This window comes from Hyaena hyaena, unplaced genomic scaffold (genome assembly GCF_003009895.1).
Source record: "Hyaena hyaena isolate Hyena2069 unplaced genomic scaffold, ASM300989v1 scaffold_257, whole genome shotgun sequence".
Lineage (NCBI taxonomy): Eukaryota > Metazoa > Chordata > Mammalia > Carnivora > Hyaenidae > Hyaena > Hyaena hyaena.
This window is the reverse complement of record NW_024080889.1, coordinates 1,083,626-1,098,257: the sequence shown is the minus strand read 5'-3', so window position 1 is coordinate 1,098,257 and position 14,632 is coordinate 1,083,626. Positions and strand designations below refer to the sequence as shown.

At 35.5% G+C, this 14,632-nt stretch overlaps 1 protein-coding gene and 1 pseudogene across 8 annotated transcripts in view; both read right to left on the bottom strand.

Moving 5' to 3' along the window:
• LOC120240623 (BEN domain-containing protein 5) overlaps positions 1–14,632 on the bottom strand; it is a 1,403,952-nt gene that overhangs the window by 1,210,344 nt on the left and 178,976 nt on the right. The gene's annotated exons all lie outside the window — the stretch shown is intronic.
• Positions 8,552–8,669, bottom strand: LOC120240636 (annotated as a pseudogene).

Here is a 14,632-nt window from a genome sequence, read left to right as displayed (position 1 = left end):
GTGGGTTCGAGCCCCGCGTCGGGCTCTGTGCTGACTGCCAGCTCAGAGCCTGGAGCCTGTTTCAGTCTGTGACTCCCTCTCTCTCTGACCCTCCCCTGCTCACGCTGTCTCTCTCTCTCTCTCTCCTAGAAATAAATAAAACGTTAAAAAAAATAAAAAATAAAAAAATAAAAAGTATATGAATATACAAAAAATATAAAATTGAAAATTTTATTAGTATAGAACATCACATCATTGGATGGGATTTAAAAGCAACTCCTGATCAATACACACTCCCCAAATGGGGCGACAGGGTGGCTCAGTTGGTTAATCATCCAACTTCGGTTCAGGTCATGATCTTGAGGTTTGGGAGTTTGAGCCCCACATCGGGCTCTGTGCTGACAGTTCAGAGCCTGAGTAAGCATCCAATCCTTCTCTCCCTTGCTTGATTTACTTCCTGGTATTACTGATAAATATGTACTACATCCTTCACTAAGATTTAAGTTTTTCTGAGAATAAGGACTATATCAGATATATGTATCTTTTTCCCTTCCCATCCCACACCTTCCTCTACTGCCTGCAAGTGTTGTACATATACAATTCAGGACCACAGAAATAAAACCATTGAAAGGATACCTTGGTGCTGTGTTACCAAGAGATACCTGGAATAGAAAATAAAGAGCAGAAATCCTAGACCAAAATTCTCTATGGAAACAAATCATACAACAATATTGAAATGTAGGTAATACAAACATTCACCAAATTTTTATTACTACCATCCCTAACACTCACCTGTACCATTCTACAGATGCAACTAGAATCATACTGTCACATATAAAGTATGCTTTCAGAATCTAGAGCTAGGTCAGAAGACAGTGATCCTAGAGAGGAAAGCCAGGGGCTCTGATGTACAGTGCTCAAAAACCTAAAAATACTCAGCCATGATTTCAGGTGAAAAAGGTTCCAAAAGATCTATCTGCAGGCAGTAATGTAAACCAAGTATAACTGCCACTTAGTGGTCCAGGGAAATCTGTCTATTCACATCTGGATCTCAGCCAGTTACTGGGAAAAAGAAAAAGAAAATTTGGATATAGACATGGTGAATATTAAGCCACCTAGCCCAGATTCCTATCAAGAAGACAAGGGTTCAAGGCAATACCCCGGGCTTAGAAATCATAATTCTAGGATTCTAAGCTAAGTAAAACTGTCACACACACACACACACACACACACACAAAACTAGTTATCAAGAAAGAACTCAGTTCTGCAGACTATACCAATGGAAACAATGCAAGAAATGCTACAACTTGTAAACTGGGCATCAGGTTTAGTCTCTTGCACATCAGATAGCAAGGCAGCAACTAGTTGCTCTCTGGCAGCAACTCTGATACTACTCACAGACATTATGCTCTAGTCAAGACTGGCTCAGAAATGAGGCATATTGTGATGAAAGGCAAGGCCCATAAGCAGTATATCTAACTGCTAGGAGTCAGGAAGAGAAAAGGTATGCACACTACTTGGTCCACAAAATCAGAGAACTGTCAAGCTGGGAAAAAACAAAGCAAAAAACGAAACAAAACACGGCAGCCCAGCAAACCTAACTATATAAGAGATGTCTATCAATTCTCTTAGAGAATCTGTCCTACCCATCGCCTTTAAAAGGAAGCCCTATATAACCAAGACTACCCTCTTTAACCAAAACTGATCAGATACAACCTGAGCCAATTATATTTTCCTTCTGATTATTTAGAATTGAAATACAAGACTGTGCATATTAGATAATGTTGAGAAGCCAAAATCAACAGCATGGCAAGTAAAAGCCACAAGCTGGAAACACAGGGAAAATAAAGAGAAAACAAACCCAAGACCATACTGGCCCAGGCATATATGGAAGGAGGAAGGGGCTAGCCTGACAATTTTCCAGTCTCCTTTATGCCTATATATGGATTAAAAATATTTATGAGTGACTAATAATTCTTGAATAAAATTTCCCTTGAAAAATAGTCTTGATCTTTAGAATTTGGGGCATCTTTAATAATATGTAATTTCCATTTGCTATACTGTTATTTATAGTACTGTGTTAAATATTCAGATTCAATTATAATTATTCTATTCCTAAATGATATTAAGTTATACTTTAAATATGATCCAATATCCCAGGATCCACAAATTTCAGGAAGAAGAAAGCACACAAAGAAGAAAAATACATACCCTTCCCTTCCGAAATGAGCATCCAAATTTTACTTATAAAATTGCCTCCCATATTTTACCCTGTTTAGATGTATAAAAGGTTAACATCTAATTCCATTTACAATGCTGATCCAGCAAGAAAGAAATTAATTTGGCATTAGAGTAGTAACATCAATTTCCCATGTATCTAAAGTAATGCATTTACTGGAAAGAGATTAATATCAATTCCATAAATCATTCATATGCTTTTTCCGGAGTTGGAGACATCTGAGTAATGTCATATATGTGAGCTGATATCACATTGTGCATACTCCATTCATTAATCTATGCCTGAGGTTGCAGAATAGTTGTCAGAAGAAAATCTAAAACTTGGAAAAGAATCAATCTTTCTGTTCTTAATTTTTTGAGACTTGTTTTAGGTAGGTAAGCCAAATGTTGCTTGAAATGTGATGACATTGATCCATACTGGCAGCCAGTATTTTCAGGAAAAAAAAAATTTGTTTTATTAAATCTGTGGTCAATTGTCATCCTACTGGTAACAACCACTTAATACACATATAATAAGACAACATGTAAATGTCAATGTAAATATTCTATTAAGGATCCTTGATAAAATGCTGACTGAAAAGAATGGAGTCTGAACCTGTTTCATAAACATTAGCTCTTCATTGTTACTGCTGAATTTCATAAAAAACACAATCTCAAAAGTTGTTTGTGCCTGTATTAGTCAGGGTTCTCCACAGAAAGAGAACCAATATAGGGTGTGCAGGTGTGTGTGTGTGTGTGTGTGTGTGTGTGTGTGTAGAAAGAGATTTATTATAAAGAATTGGCTCATACTAATATGGAGGGTAACAAGTCCCAAGATTTGAAATTGGCAAACCCGAGTCCCACAAGAGCCAATGGTGTAGTTCCAGTCAAATACTATAGTCTCAAAACCTAGGAAAAGTTGATACTTCAGTTCAGTTGGACACAGAAAAATACTGATGTCCCAGCTCAAGGCACTCAGACAAGAAATGTTCCCCCTCACTAAGGGAAGGTTCAGCCTGTTTGTTCTATTTGAAGCTTTTGACTGATTAGATAATGCCATCCCACATTAGGGAGGGCAACCTGCTTTATTCAGTTTACCAATTTAAATGTTAATCTTATCCAGAAAAGCCTTCATAGACACACCCAGAATAATGTTTTACCAAATGTCTAGGCATTCCATGGCCCAGTCAAGTTGAAAAACAAACTTTCATACTACTTTAGAGATCATCTATCCACTCCTAAAGTACAGGCCCCAAATCCCTTTATAACAAAGAATGAGGAAAAAAAGACCCAGATGTGAGCTTAGGGTTCCTAATGCCCAGGAAATATTAGTTATTTTTGACTAATTGATAATTATTTACCTAAACCTAAATCTTCCATTACAAGTCATCTGTGGTTAACAAACTGTAGAAAAAAAGGAAATATGTGATCAAATGGAAAGAACCCAGGCCTTTGTGTCAGATGAAGGTCATATCCTGGTTTTACCATTTACTAAGTTACCTAAATTTTGGCCCTCAGCATCCTCACCTAAAACAGTGCCTATTTTATAACATTCTTAGAATTAAAGATAAGGTATGTAATGTTTTTTACATAGTGCTTCACATGTAATAGATCCTCAATACTTCCCTAAAACATCAGAATACATTGAAGAATTCCACTTTTTGCCCTCCTGAAAACAGACATGGCCATATGACATGCTTTTGTCAATACAGTGTGAGTGGGAACTGTTTATGATCATTCCAAGGGGTTTTTTGTTACTTTAAAACCATAGTGAGAAATATCTTCCCATATTCACAAAATCAAAAGTTCTTATGTTTTATAGTATATGAACAGCTTACAGAATATTTCCCTATCTTCTATCATTTGCATGTAATAGCAGTATTGTCAACTAGGCAGGACAGGCTTCACTACTCCATTTTAGTGATTAGATCACACACTCAGAGAAGTTAAGTGAGTTGCCCAAGGCTACATACATAATAAGTGCCAGGCCTTCTGATTCCTAGGCAATAGCAATCTGTGAAGTGGGGAGGGGAAAATTCACACTGACAGCAAATGTTTTATAAGATTATTTATTGACATGTTGATTTGTTTTGGTGTTTGGTGTAGGATACTCCACATTAGACACAAACCCCTCCTACATAAACATACACACACCGTACAAATTCTTCTCCAGACCCTTTGAAATTTCTTGCCTTAGAGGAGGTTCATATGATAGTAAAAAGGCAAAAGTAGCCTCTAACATTTCTCTTCCTCACATTACCCAGGATTATGCTAGTAGAGAAGGAGACTTCCACTGGAAAAAGAGAAAGGGAGGAAACAATCCCACACATTGAAATAGTTATAGAAATCCAGGATCCCATAAGAGGTGAAAGGAAGAAGTACTCCCTGGCAGTCCTCAGCAGGAGATGGTTGTGCAGGGCACCCAGGGAATAAGAAATCTGGGCACTAGGGCTCTGTATCTAGGCAAAGGCCTCCATGAAGATCCCCATTCCCTGCATGCAGTGAAGCATTCCACCTTCAAAGAACTACACGAGCTTCGATGATAAGGATGTCATGTGCCCATCTAAAAATCAGAAGCCTTCATCTCATTGCCTAAGTATCACATATACCTCTTAGCATCTTATGTAATGGTGGTGAAAGCCATAGAGCCTCAATGATGATGGGAAATTGATTGACTTAAATAAACTAAAATAATTTTATATTTCTTGCTGAGCATATGAACCAGGATCCATACCTACAACATACAAACAGGCCAAAATGCTTCTGAAAATATACACTTCATGGGGCACCTGGGTGGCTTAGTGGATTAAGCATCCGACTTTTGCCTAGGTCATGATCTCGCGGTTCGTGGGTTCTAGCCCCGCGTCAGGCTCTGTGCTGACTGCCAGTTCAGAGCCTGGAGCCTGTTTCAGTCTGTGTCTCCCTCTCTCTGACCCTCCCCTGCTCACTTTCTCTCTCTCTCTCTCTCTCTCTCTCTCTCTCTCTCTCCTAGAAATAAAATAAAACATTAAAACAAAAAACAAAAAAACAAAAAAAAAATACACTTCATTGTCAATTTCAAATCCATGACATTTTCTTGACCATTCCTAAAGGACTAAGTTTTCCAAATCTACAAATGTCCCCCTTTCTACATTCATTGCTAGATACTCAATTATCTACTTCCATCTATGAAGAACAACAATAAATGGTTTGTTACATCCAATCAGCCTTCTCAGATTAGATATTCTAACCCCAAATGGGGAGTGAGTTAAAGCTCCCCAATGTGGTAGCAGGTACATTCCATCTACTCCATTCAAAGGGTCTCAAATTGCCATCCTGTGAGTTAATACAGGACATAAGACTGCTTATTTGCTTATACTCCAACTTGGAAATATTCAGGTTGTCATGAATAAGCCAGCAAGTAAATGAATCAAGGTTGAATAACCAGGAACTAAGGTATATAAGCACAAGCTTTTAGGTATGATAGACACAGATTGAACCCAGATTCTGCCACTTACTAGTTCTGTGCAATTAAGGATGTCACTTAAATTCTATGAACCTCAATTTCCTTTTCCAAAAATAGGAATAAAATGCTTGCCCTCCTTTTTGTCCAAAATTTATGAAAGACCATAAGAGATGTGAAACACTTGTTAACTACAAACACTATATAATTATTAGGAATTGTTTGTTTTTCTGTTTGGTCTTGCTGTTCTGGTTATTATTTTCCTTCAAACCTAGTGTCTTCCAAGGGGAACACATGGAGCGTTCTTATATCTTTATACATTAATCACTCAATGGACATTTGAGCTCTTTCCATAATTTGGCTATTGTTGAAAGTGCTGCTATAAACATTACCTTTTTTGTTTGTTGATGGTTTTCACCGTACAAAAGCTCTCTATTTTGATGCAGTCCCAATAGTTTGTTTTTGCTTTTCTTTACCTTGCCTGAGGAGACATTTCTAGAAAACTGTCTAGAAAACATCTCAAAAAAATTACTGCCTATGTTCACTTCTAGAATGTTTATGGTTTTAGGTCTCACATTTAGGTCTTTAATCCATTGTGAGCTTATTTTTGTGTATGGTGTAAAAAAGTGGTCCAGTTTCATTCTTTTGCATATAGCTGTCCAGTTTTCCAAAACTGCTTATTAACGAGACTGTCTTTTTCCCATCGTATACTTTTGCTCCTTTGTCACAGATTAATTGGCCATAGAAATGTGGGTATACTTCTGGGCTCTCTATTCTGTTCCATTGGTCTTTGTGTCTGTTTTTGTGCCAGTAGCAGATGGTTTTGATTACTATAGCTTTGTAGTATATCTTGAAATCTAGGATTGTGATATCTATAGCTTCGTTCTTCTTTCTCAAGACTGCTTTGGCTAGTCAGGGTCTTTTGTGGTTCCATACAAATTATAGGATTATTTGTTCTAGTTCTATGAAAAATGCTGTTGGTATACTGATAGGGATTACACTGAACCTGTAGACTGTTTTAGGGGGTATGGACTCTGTAACCATATTAACTCTTACAATCATGAGTGGCATGTCTTTCCATTGTTTCTTTCACCTTCAATTTCTGTTATCAATGTCCTATGATTGTCACACTAGAGGTATTTCATTTCCTTGGTTAAGTTTCTTTCTAGGTATTTTATCCTTTTTAATGTAATTATAAATTGGAATTTTTCTTAGTTTCTCTGTTACTTTGTTTTAAAGTTTAAAAATGGAACAGATTTCTGTATATTAATTTGGTATCTTATAACTTTACTGAAATCATTTATTAGTTCCAGCAGTTTTTTGGTGGAGCCATTAGACTTTTCTATATATAGCATCATATTATCTGCAAATAATGAAACTTTTAATTCTTCCTTACCAATTGTATGCCTTTTTCTGACTGCTGTGGGTAGGACTTCCTGTATTATGTTGAATCAAAATGGTGAGAGTAGATATCTTTATCGTGTTCCAGAATTTAAAAGAAAATCTGTTTTTCACCATTGAATATTATGTTAGCTGTGACTTTGTCATATATGGTCTTTATTATGTTGAGTTATAATCCCTCTAAACTCATTTTGATGAGAAGTTGTATCATTAATGAATATTACACTTGTCAAGTGCTTTTTCTGAATCTACTGAGATGATCATCAGGTTTTTATATTTCCTTTTGTTAATATGGTGTATCACATTCATTGATATATACATACTGAACCATCTTTGCAACCCTATGATGAATCTAACTTGATTGTGGTGAGTAATCTTTTTAACATATTATAGATTTTGGTTTTATAATGTTTTCTTGAGGATTTTTGCATCTATGTTCATCAGAGATATTGACTTCCAGTTTTTTATTTTGTAATATCTTTGTCTGGTTTTAATATCTAGGTAATGCTTGTCTTGTTGAATGAATTTGGAAGTTTTCCTTCCTATTCTATTTTGTGTAATAGTTTGAGAAGAATAGGTATTAACTCTTCTTTAAGTCTTTGGTACAATTCACCTGTTAAGCCATGTGATTCTAGATTTTTGTTCATTGAAAGTTTTTTTATTACTACTTCAATTTCATTATGAGTAATCAATATGTTTACATTTTCTAGTTCTTCTTGATTAATTTTAAAGATTGTATGTTTCTAGTTATTTATCAAAATCTTCTAGTTTGTCCAGTTTCCGGCATACAACTTTTTATAATATTCTCTTATAATTCTTTATATTTCTGTGGATCAGTTGTTATTTCACCTCCTTCATTGAGAGTTTACTTGAGTCCTTTTTTTTTTGGATGAGTCAGGCTAACTATCAATTGAGTTTACCTTTTCAAAGAATTAGCTCCTGGTTTAACTGATCTTTTCTTTTCTATCTATTTCTGCTTTAACCTTCATTATTTACTTCCTACTACTAAATTGAGGCTTTGTTCTTATTTTTCTAGTTCTTTTAGGTATAAGGTTATATTCTTTGAGACTTTCTTTGTTTCTTCAGCTAAGCCTGTATCACTACAAACCTCCCTCTTAGGACTACTTTTGCTACATCCCAAAGATTTTGGACTATTGTGTTTCTATATTCATTTGTCTCCATGTAATTTTTTAAAATTTCCTTAGACTTCTTAGTTGACTTATTAGTTGTTTAGCACCATGTTGTTTACTATCCATGTTATTTGTGTTTTCTTCCAGTTTCTTTCTTGTAACTGTTTTCTAGTTTCATACTATTGTGCTCAGAAAAGATGCTTGTTATGATTTCGATCTTTGTAAATTGATTAAGACTTGTTTCATGGCCTAATATATCTTAAACAGTGTTTCATGTGCTGTCAAAAGGAATACGTATTATACTGTTTTTTAGATGGAGTGTTCTATATATATCTGTTAAGTCCATCAGGTCTAATGTATCATTCAAAGCCACTACTCCCTTATACATTTTCTTTCTTGGATGATCTATCCATTGATGTCAGGGTGGCGTTATAGTCCCCTACTATTAAACTGATAAGAGCAGATACTACACTTGATCTTAGCCAAAAGGCAGAAGCAATGGTGACAGAGAGTAGATACAAGTATGGTGAGCATAGCATAATGTATAAACTTATAAAATCACCATGTCATGCACCTGAAACTAATGTAACACTATGTGTCAATTACACTCAATAAAATACATAAAAATTTATCTTTAAAAGACCTCTATTTTTACTATATTACTATATATTTTTCCCTTTAGGTTGGTTAATATTAACTTTGTGTATTTAGGAGCATCTATGTTGGGTGAATAGATACTCACATATGTTATACCTTTTCATCAAATTAATCCTTTTATCATTATATAATGTATTTGTCTCTTGCTTTGATTAAAAGAGTCTTTGTTTTAAAGTCTATTTTGTCTGATGTAACTATTAATAGTCTGGCTTTTGTTCCTCCCTGATCCATTTCCATGAAATATCTTTTTACATCTATTCACTTTCAGTCTTTGAGTCTGTAGGTCTGAAATGAGACTGCTGGAAGCAGCACGTACATGAGTTGTATTTCTTTAATCATCCTATGTCTTTTGATAGGGGCATTTAGTCCATTTACATTTAAAGAAATTATTAATGTTTACATACATACTGCCATAAAAAACTGCTGTTTTTTATTAGTTTTGTTTTTAAGCTTTTTATTTATTATTATTTTTTTTAGTTACTTAACACACAGTGAAATATTGGTTTCAAAAGTAGAATTCAGCGATTCCTCATATACACACAATACCCAATGCTCATCACAAGTGTCTTTATTAATACCCATCACCCATCTAGTCCATCTCCCATTTACCTCCCTCCATCAATCCTCAGTTTGTTCTCTATAGTTAAAAGTATCTTGTGGTTTCTTTACTCTTCTTCAATATGTTCATCTATTCTTTTTCTTAAATTCTCAAATTCCACATCTGAGTGAAATTATACGGTATTTATCTTTCTCTGATTAACTGATTTCATTTAGCATAAATACATTCTAGCTCTATACACGAAATCTTGCAAATGGCAAGATTTCATTCTTTTTGATGGCTGAGTAATGTTGAATTGTGTGTGGGTGTGGGTATGTGGGTGTGTATACACATACCCCATCTTCTTTATTCATTCATTAGTCAATGGACATTTGGGCTCTCTCCATAATTTGGCTATTGCTGATAATACTACTATAAACATCAGGGCACATGTATGCCTTCGAATCTGTATTGTAGTATCCTTTGATTAAATGCCTAATAATGGAGTTTCTGAATCATAGGGTATTTTTATTTTTAGGATTTTGGAGAAATTCCAAACTGTTCTCCAAAGTTGCTGCATCATTTTGCATTCCCATCCACAGTGCAAAAGGGGTCCCTTTCTCCACATCCTCGCTAATACCTATTATTTCTTCTGCTGTTAATTTTAGCCATTCTGACAGGTGTAAAGTGGTATCTCATTGTGGTTTGGATTTGTATTTACCTGATTATGAATGATATTGAGCATCGTTTCATATGTCTGTTAGCAATCTGAATTTCTTGTTTGGAAAAGTTTCTATTCCTGTCTTCTGTCCATTTCTTAACTGGATTATTTGTTTTTGGGGTGTTAAGATTGGTAAATTCTTAACAGATTTTGGATACCAAACTTTTATCAGATATGTCCCTGCAAATACATTCCATTTGGCCACCTTTTAGTTTTGTTGATTGTTTCCTTCACTGTGCAGAAGGCTTTTATCTTGATAAAGTCCCAATAGTCATGTTTCCATTTGTTTCTCTTACTTTCAGCAATATGTCTAGTAATAAGTTGCGCTGGCAGAGATCAAAGAGGTTGCTGCCTGTGTTCTCTAGGATTTGAAGGTTTCCTATCTCACATCTAGTTCTCTGATCCATTTTGATTTATTTTTGTGTATGCTGTAAGAAAGTGGTATACTTTCATTCTTCTGCATTTTGCTGTCCAGTATTCCCAAAATCCTTAGTTGAAGAAACTGTCTCTTTTCTATTGGATATGGTTTCCTGCTTTGTCAAAGATGAGTTTACCATATAACTGTGGATCTGTTTCTGGGTCTTTAATCCTGTTCTGTTGATCTATGTGTCTGTTTTTGGCCAGGGCCATACTGCCTTTATGACTACAGCTTTATAATAGATCTCAAAAACCAAAACTGTGATTCCTCCACTTTTACTTTTCTTTTCCCAGGACTGCTTTAACTATTCAAGGCCTTTTGTGGTTCCAAAAAAATATTTACAATTGTTTGTTCTAGCTCTGCAAAAAATGCTGGTGGTACTTATATATATAATTTATTGTCAAATTGGCCAACATGCAGTGTGTACAGTGTGCTCTTGGTTTTGGGGGCAGATTCCCATGGTTCATCCCTTTCATACAACACCCAGTGCTCATCTCAACAAGTGCCTTCCTCAATGCCCATCACCCATTTTCCCCTCTCCCTCACTCCCCCCCGCATCAACCCTCAGTTTATTCTCTGTATTTAAGAGTCTCTTATCATTTGCATCCCTCCCACTCTGTCTGTAATTATTTTTTTCCTCTTCTCTTCCTTCATGGTCTTCTGTTAAGTTTCTCAAGTTCCACATGTGAGTGAAAACATATGGTATCTGTCTTTCACTGACTGGAGAAATGTACCCTGGAGGGTACATTTAGCATAGTACCCTCCAGGTTCATTTACATTGCTGCAAAAGGCATGATTTATTCTTTCTCATTGCCAAGTAGTATTCCATTGTATATATAAACCACTTCTTCTTCGTCCGTTCATCAGTTGATGGATATTTAGGCTCTTTCCATAATTTGGCTATTGTTGAAACAGCTGCTAAAAACATTGGAGTACATGTGCCCCTATACATCAGGACCCCTATATCCTTCGGATAAATTCCTAGTAGTGAATAAATTCTGAGTAGTGCTCCTAGTAGGGTAATTCTATATTTAATTTTTTGAGGAACATCCATACTGTTTTCCAAAGTGGCTGTACCAGTTTGCATTCCCACCAACATTGCAAGAGGGTTCCTGTTTCTCCACATTTTAGCATCTGTTGTTTCCTGAGTTGTTAATTTTAGCCACTCTTTCTGGTGGAAGGTGTTATATCATTGTGGGTTTGATTTTTATTTCCCTATGATGAGTGACATTGAGCATCTTTTCATGTGTCTGTTTGCCATCTGGATATCTTCTTTGGAAAAGTGTCTATTCATGTCTTCTGCCCATTTCTTCACTGGATTATCTGTTTTTCATGTGTTGAGTTTGGTAACTTCTTTATACATTTTGGATACTATCCCTTTATGCTATATGTCATTTGCAAATATCTTTTCCAATTCCATCAGTTGCCTTTTAGTCTTGTTGATTGTTTCTTTTGCTGTTCAGAAGCTTTTTATCTTGATGAAGTCACAATAGTTCATTTTTGCTTTTTAATTCCCTTGCCTCTAGAGATGTGTCAAGTAAGAAATTTTTTGCAGCTGAGGTCAAAGAAATTGTCTGTCGCCTGCTGTCTCCTCTAGGGTTTTGATGGTTTCCTATCTCACATCCAGGTCTTTTATCCATTTTGAATTTATTTTTGTGTATGGTGTGTGAAAGTGGTATAGTTTCATTTTTCTGCATGGTACTGTCTAGTTCTCCAAGCATGATGTGCTAAAAAGCCTGGGTTTTGCCCCCCATTGGACACTCTTTCCTGCTTTGTCGAATATTACTTAGACATATATTTGTGGGTCCGTTTCTTGATTCTCTATTCTACTCCATTGATCTTTGTGTCTGTTTTCGTGCCAAGACCATACTGTCCTGATAATTACAGATTTGTAGTAGAGGCTAAAGTCTAGGATTGTGATGTCTCCCACTTTGGTTTTCTTCTTCAATGTTACTTTGACTATTCGGAGTCTTTTGTGGTTCCATACAAATTTTAGGATAGTTTATTCTAGCTTTGAGAAGAATGCTGGTGCAATTTTAATTGGGATTGCACTGAATGTGTAGATTGCTGTGGGTAGTATTGACATTTAAACAATATTTTTTTCTTCCAATCAATATGCATGGAATATTTTTCCATTTCTTTGTGTGTTCTTCAATTCCCTTCATAAGCTTTCCATAGTTTTCAGCATACTGATCATTTACAACTTCGATTAGGTTTATTCATAGGTATTTTATGGTTCTTGATGCAATTGTGAATGAGATCAGTTTCTTGATTTCTTTTTCTGTTGCTTCATTATTGGTGTATAGAAATGCAACCAATTTCTGAACATTGATTTTGTACCCTGTGACATTAATGAACCCATGGATCAGTTCTAGCAGACTTTTGGTGGAGTCTGTTGGGTTTTCCATGTAGAGTATCCTGTCGTCTGTGAAAAGTGAAAGTTTGGCTTCTTCTTTGACAATTTTGATGCCTTTTATTTCATTTTGCTGTCTGCTGATGCTAGGACTTCCAACACTATGTTAAACAACAGTGGTGAGAATGGACATCCCTGTCGTGTTCCTGATCTCAGCCGGAAAGCTCTGTTTTGATGATGATATCTGCTGTGGGCTCTTCATAAATGGCTTTTATGATGTTTAGATATGTTCCTTCTATCCAGACATTCTTGAGGGTTTTTATTAAGAACCGATGCTGTATTTTGTTAAATGCTTTTTCTGCATCTATTGACAGCATCATATGGTTCTTATCCTTCTTTTATCAATGTGGTATATGACACTGATTGATTAGTAAATACTGAATCAAACCTGCAACCCAGAATGAATCCCACTTGATCATGGTGAATAATTCTTCTAATATGCTGTTGAATTCGATTTGCTAGTATCTTGTTGAGAATTTTCGCACACATGTTCATTAGGAATATTGGCCTATAATTCTTTTTTGTGAGATCTGTGTCTGGTTTGGGAATCAAGCTAATTCTGGCCTAACAAAACAAGTCCAGAACTTTTCCTTCTGTTTCTATTTCTTGGAGCATCTTGGGAAGGATAGGTATTAACTCTGCTTTAAATGTCTGGTAAAATTCCCTGGAAAGTCATCTTATTTGTTGAGAGATTTTTGATAACTCTCTCAATTCTTTCACTAGTTATGGGTCTGTTCAAATTTTCTATCTTCCCATTTGAGTTTTGGTTTCATAATCAAAGTAATGCTGGCTTTGCAGAATGAGTTTTGAAGACTTCTTTCCATTTCTTTTTTTTTTTTTTAATAATTGAGGAGAATAGATACTAACTCTTCTTTAAATGTCTGGTAGAATTCCCCTGGGAAGCCATCCAGCCCTGGACTCTTGTATGTTGGGTGATTTTTGATTATGGATTCAATTTCTTTGCTGGTTATATGTCTGTTCAAATTTTCCATTTCTTCCTGTTTAAGTTTTGGCAGTTTGTGTAAGTTTCTAGAATTTTTCCATTTCTTCCAGATTGCCCAGTTTGTTGCCATATAATTTTCATAGTATTCTCCTATAATTGATTGTATTTCTGTGGTGTTGGTTGTGATCTCTCTTCTTTGATTCCTGATTGTTTCCATTGGGGTCCTTTCTCTTTTCTTTTTGATAAATCTGCCAAGGGATTATCAATTTTGTTTATTCTTTCAAAGGACAAAGACTTACTTCTGTTGATCTGTTTTACTGGCTTTTTGTTTCCATATCATTTTTTTCTGCTCTAATTCTTATGCTTTCCCTTTTGCTGCTGGCTTTGGGCTTTATTTGCTGTCCCTTTGCTAGTTCCTTTAGGTGTAAGGTTAGATTGTGTATTTGATACCTTTCCTGCTTCTTCAGATAGGCCTTAATTGCAATATACTTCCCTCTTAGGACTTCCTTCACTGCATTCCAAAAGGTTTGTACTGTTCTGTTTTCATTTTCATTTGCTTCCATGTATTTTTTTATTTCTTCTTTAATTTCCTGGTTAACTCATGTATTCTCTACTAGGATGTTCTTTAACCTCCATGTATTTGAGAAGTTTTCAAATATTTTCTTGTGGTTGACTTCAAGTTTCACAGTGATGTAATCTGATATTATGCATGGTGTCATCTCAATATTTTTATACTTGTTCAGGGTTGATTTTTGATCCAGTATGTAGTCTGG